The following is a 6,414-nucleotide window of genomic DNA, read 5'->3' as shown; positions in this document are numbered from 1 at the left end:
TGAACTGGCCACCCTCTGTAACCTGGTAGGGTTACCAGTGGTGGGACTGGAATATCAACCCAGCCACCAAACCTTCAGCCTACAATCTGTCCTGCCTATAAGAAATGCTGGGGCAATGGAGGCACAGAACTCATGGGAGTGGCCAGCTAATGACTGGTCTAATTTGACAGAGCCACAAGAAGGAGCCCATACCTAATACTGCCCAACAGGAGCCTGGATACCCCAGAGACCTAGGATAGAAAATAATTTTTAATAAATAAATAAATAAATAAATAAATAAATAAATAAATAAATCCTAACGCTCTTCTGCTTTACTCATAGACTAATGGCCAGCCTATTCTTCAGAGAGGCTTCTGCCGGCAGCTGACTGGAGCAGATACAGAGACCCACAAACAGTAGGCAGAGAAAGAACCTGAATTGGAGATCTCCATTCAGTCCCTCCTCTTGGAGACAGGGGAACCCTGAGGAAGAGGAGTAGGAAAAACTGTAGGATCCAGAGGGGTTGAGGACCCCAGAAGAACATGGCCCACTGAAGGACCTGAGCAGGAGCACATAGGCCTCACAGTCTGAGCAGCCATCGTGGAGCCTGCATGGGTTTTCCCTAAATCCTCTGAATCTGTGTTATGGTTGTGTAGCTTGGTGTTCTTGTGGGCTTCCTAACAGTGGGAGTAGGGGTGTCTCTCTGACTCTTTCGCCTGCTCTTGAGACCCTTTTCCTCTACAGGCTTGCCTCACTTAGATTTGATATGAGGTGTGTGCCTGGTCTTCTTGCATCTTGTTAGGCTGTGTTCTGTTGATATCACTGGGAGGCCTGCACTTTTCTGAAGTGAAAAAGAGAAGCAGTGGCCCTGGGGGAGAGGGGAGTTGGGGAGGTTCCTGGAAGGAGTGGAGGGAGGGAAAACTGCAGTTGGGATGTATTAAAAACAGAAAAGAAGAAAAAGAAAAAGGAAATGCTGTTACTGTGAATCCAACATATCAGGAAAAGACAGAAAGCTGAGTAATGGGGATAATGTGGTAGTAAACAAAGCTATTTTGATCAAAATAAAACATATAAACAAACAAAAAACAAAGTTCCTAGATTTCGCCTACAAAGACCGTCAATAGCAGAGCCTCCAGCTGGCGGCTGTAGAACTCACTCTGCAAGCCTCAGGACATCCTACTTTAGGAAGGTGCCAGTGAGACAAGGCAAGAAAGCAAAACAAAGCCAAACAAAACAACATAAAGATCTGAAAGGGTGAAATAAAACTCACTTACTACACACAGCGTGACTATTTACATGGTAAATTCCCAGAAATCAAATTTTTTAAAGACCAATTTTTTTTTAAAGGGGACCAGTACATTTTTTTTGTTTGTTGGCTTGCTTGCTTGTGTGTCAGGGTCTATCTATGAAAGCCATTGCTGTTCTAGAACTTACTGTGTAGACCAGGCTAGCCCCAAACTCACAGAGATCCACCTGCCTCTGCCTCCCAAGCATTGGGAACAAAAGAATGTGCCAACATGCCAGGCTTATTAATTCCAGTATTTAATTAAATTCAAGTTTGATTTTTATCATATATAATTGGATGAGCCACCTACTCACATATCACATGAAACATTTGTGGATGGCTAACATTTGCTGCTAGCTAATATATACACTAATGATCTATCAGTAAATCAAACAAAGTTCCTATTTTCAAAGTCAGTGAGTAGAAATGCAAAAAATTTAAAAAAAATTAAAAAAAGTTAAAAGCACGAAAAATGAAGATTTCTGGGTTAGAAAAGGTGGTGAAGAAAACACCTGACCTAGGATATCTCATCAAATGAGGATTTGGCCATGGGAAGAGTTACAGGCGTGGGAGTTCAAGGATCTCAAGGCTGGAACATGCCGGTGTCTTAGGCAAGCAGTGGGACTGCTATGGCTACAGCACTGGAAGGCAGAGCAGTGAGGTGTGGGTCAGAGAAGAGACCAGAGCTTGTTCTAGTTTTCCGAATCACTGGCAAGCTGAGAAACTCCTCCACCTCTGCAGGGCTGGAAAAACAGGTGTGGGTCTCAGACTCAGGCTGCTTTTCAGCAAGTCTTTGGACTCTTTCCCTCCTATTAAAAACACAAACACATTGCCTTTCCAGCCTATTAAAAAGTTTGCTGTGTATACAGATCATTACCTGTTAAATAGGTTAAGGAGGACAGGCCAGGGTTATGTAAACATTCACACTCCTCCCTCCAATATAACCACCAATCAAGGAAAGGCACTCCTGGCCAGTCTGACTCTCTCTGCCTGTCAAACTCCTTCCACTTTGATTTACTACGGACACTAAAGCAGAGGTGAGAAATTGGCTTTCTCTTCCATTAAGCAGGTCTGCTATCACTCCAGCTGTGTGGGAAGCAGTATCTTTAGTGAGTATCTGATTTCTTTTCCCGTGTAAGGCTTCCTGCAACGGTGCTGGCTTTCTTTATAAATGTTCAGCAAACAAAACCAGCAACTCCAGAAAATGCTCTGTGAATCCATGGCTGGCAGAGGCGTTTCTCTCAGAATCTCTCAGCTGCCCAGGAACACCGAGGCGGTGGGCGGAGCAGCGGAGTTTTCAGCTTTTGAGTGAAATTTGGGTTTTAATACTGGGTTCATGGTTTACATGATAAAGTGTTTTGGAAAAAAACTAATCGAGTAGGGGCCAAATCCTTCTCTGTTCTCTTCTGCTTGACTGTACCCTGTTCCACAACACTTGGAAGTTCATCTCCTAAGTATCCAAAAGTACACAAATTACCTCTTAAAAAATGTCTTCTCTCTAGGACAGGGGACATTCTAAAGCAGCGCACGGGGAGGGGGAGAGCGGGAGGTAAGGCGAGGTCTGGTCTTTTTGTGGAGGAGAATTACGGAGTTTTACTTTGCTTTGAGGCTATGTATCTGCCAAACTGCGGTTATTATGTGGGCTAATGTGGGGGGGGGGGAAGGGCTTTGTGGAGATGTGGGAAGATGGAGGATCCCTCTGCTCTGTCATCTATATGGACCCAAAGTTCATATTTCAGATGAGACTTTAAATTCTTTCAAAAGCATAGTCATCCAGACAGTGGTGCCTTTCTTAGAATTTTTCTTAGCAACATTTTTTGGCTTGGTGTAAAATCTCAATTTGCAATGCAGAAGTGATCTTTTCTTTCACTTTTAAGGGATTTTACAAATCTGGAAAGTAGACTTTGTAAGATGATAGGGGCATTGTAAAGGCAGGAGCTGACTGAGCCTTGTTGGGAAGAAAGAAATACTATGGGTTTGATGAAGGGGTGTTGATATTGCCTTTTTTTTTTATTTAAAAAAATGCTTAGGATCACTTTAAGTTTCAATTGACTGGTCAATTTTCTGTTCTTTTTTAAAAATATAACTTTTAAAATATTCATTTGAGATAAGTTCTTTAAAAAATATCCATTGACAATTGCATATTCAAAATACTTACCTAAAGTATTTTGATCATATGACCCTTCCTTACTCTCTCGCATTTCCCACCAGGTCCCACACCTTCTTGTCCCTGAGAAGCTCGTCTTACTCCCACTTTCACTTCTGTTCTGTTGAGTTTGTTTAATGACGGTATGTGCATGGGTGGGTGACTATTTACTGGAACACGAGTAAGTTATCAGTGGCTATACCAATGTACTTGTGAAAGATTCTGAATGTAGGAGAGTTTTGTTTGGGGTTAGGGGAGGAATAACACTTAACTCTGATTCTGCTTGGTACCAGCAAGGTGAGTACACTGTATTTATCCCCAGTGTAAATACTTGCATAATTGTTTAATAGTCTGTAAACTTGGGGAGGCAGGTGGCCTTATCATGGTAACAGTGTTTGACATAGGCGTCTCAGGATGGATGGATGCACTGTTCAGTTGGGTCTGTGTATATTTGAGGTTGGTGTATTTCTCTGGCTTGCAGAATAATAAATCAATCCAAAATGCCCAATGTAATCACTTGCCATATTTCAGCAAAAATGGTGCATCCCTGGAGAGACTTTCCAAAATAGTCCTTGTTTTCTCTTGCTTACCCTATTTTCCTTTTCATGTAACATAACAGCATGTGGTGTTTTTTTTTTTTTTTTTTTTTTTTTTACTTCATTTATACTGTGCCAGTCATGACAGTAGGGAGAATCTTGTTTCTATTCCCCCAATTTGTTGTCTATATCTGCAACATTTTAAACATTCAAGCAATATTTATTGAATAAATGAATGGCCACAGTAACCTACAGATAATGTGTCTGAACCAGACCAAATTCTTGCCCTTTGTTTCAAAAGGACCAAGAAATATTTAGTATACTTCCTATTTTTTAAATAATATTTGTATTAGGAGGAATGGCTCCAGTTTTTTCACGTAAATTGTAAAATAATAGGGACAACTCCAGTGGTCATCGGTAGGAAACTAGATTAATGAAATATACGGCAGCTGTTTGGTACAGTTCAAAGCAGCTATGTTCTTAAAGGGATGAGTAAAGAGCTCTATGTACTGATATAAAAAGGCCTCTAAAACAACACCATTGAAAACAGATTGGGTCCTCAGCCACCAGTGTGTACAGCAGGAGGGGAAATGAGAGTCTGGTCATATTTCAGAGGCCAGGAAGAAGAGTGGTGGAACTGCAGCAAAGTACAGAACCTTCAAGACAGGAAGGGTATTTCCAATGTATAGCTCTTCTGGCTTCTGAGCCATTTGAAGACATTGTACCAAACAGTAAAGACCAAGATGGGTTTGCTTCTGAGGACTTGGTGCTGACTACCTCCATCAGTTCAACTTTCAGTCTTCTGCACTGGAGCAGAAAGGCAAAGTTGAAAGAAACTTGATCCTAATTCTGTTAAGAAGATGGAGTACAGCCAAGTGGGTAGCCTTGGGTCCTTAACCCTGGGGAAACAGTCTCCGAGTGATTTCTGTTCTAAAGAACAGGTTGCTTTTTCAGCCCTGAATTTCTGTCACTGCCTTTTCTCCACAACTATTAGGTCAAAGAAAGTTCTGGCCAGCCCTTTCCCATCCCTGAACCTAGAAAAAGCTCTTATCTTGGGATATTTCCTCCTCAATATTCCTATGTTTTAAACTTCCCATTTTATGTGAGTTCAGTTCTGAGCCATCAGCCAGATAGATCCACAGTATATTCTGCAGCAACAGAAAGGTATTATCAGTGCACGGTGACCAGAGTCACACATGACTATCAAGAACTTGAAGTGCGCCCCAAAAAGCCTTATATTGTCAGACCCTGATTAAACCTTGGGCCTCGATCAGAAAAACAAACAAACAAACAAACCAACAACTGATTTTCCTACTTCCTCATTTTTATTAGTTCTTTGAGAATTTCAAACAATGTGTTTTGATTATTTATACTGCCACCAGCCATTCCTCTTGTATCTACAAGGAAACAGTGTTCCCTAGACACAGCAGGGCAGGTGCACATAGGAATTCACAGTAGTTCTTTCACAGCATGCATAAGATCTGAGCAAGCTCAAAAGTCCCAGCATGGGGGAGGGAGGTGGGCAGAAAGTTCAAACCCTTAGCTGAGGAGTTATTGGCAATGAACTGATCTTAAACTTGTATTTATATTAACAGAACCTGCCTCCTGTGCATGATGCAAGTAATAATATCACTCTTGTTAAGATAGCAGAGGCACCTCTCAGGTCAACTATAACTCTGCAGTTAAAAAATTCCCCCTTCTGAAAAAGCCACTTATTCAGTCAATAAATATAAATAATAATATTTGTATTATGTCATAGAAATCTGCCTGCCTCTGCCTCCCAAGTTCTGGGGTTAAAGGCCAACATTATTTTTCAGTTAGTTTTAATTTCAATTGGATCAAAAAACTGAATCAACAATGAATAAACTACAAGTCAAATGTGGCTATAACTCCCAGGGAGAAGATAAGTATGACAGACAAGGCCTGGGTCCTCACAGAATTTACAGCCTCACACCATCAGGCCATGACTTACCCAGTCTCTTGTCCATTTTTAACAGCTTTGTGAACTAACAGTGGTCTTTGCATTTTTAAATAGTTGAGGGAGAAAAGTGGAACATTACTTCATAACACATGAAAAGTGTACGAAATTCAAGTTTCTATGGTCATTGATGAAGTGTTTGGAAGAATTTGACCACATTTGCTTATTTATGTGTTATGGCAGAGTCAAGTATCACAACAGAGACAATATGGCCCAGGAAGTCCTCCATTTAGCAACCCTCATTCCACTGAAAAGCAGTAGGCTAGGTGCCACTAGGACCATTCACTGTTGAACTCTTTCCCAAAAGACTTTTGGCAAATATGCCTCTCTGACGGAGGTTTTCTCAGTCTCTATACTAATAAAAGGTGAAACTAATAAAAGGTGAAAACAGTGAGAGTCAGGGGCTCACTGTTCAAATGGGGCCACAATGACTAGGAGGCAAATAGACCTCTCTATGACTCTATGACTGTCTGACTCAACAGGCAACAGA

The sequence above is a fragment of the Apodemus sylvaticus genome, chromosome 1 (genome assembly GCF_947179515.1).
Source record: "Apodemus sylvaticus chromosome 1, mApoSyl1.1, whole genome shotgun sequence".
NCBI classification, from domain to species: domain Eukaryota; kingdom Metazoa; phylum Chordata; class Mammalia; order Rodentia; family Muridae; genus Apodemus; species Apodemus sylvaticus.
This window is presented reverse-complemented; position numbering follows the sequence as displayed.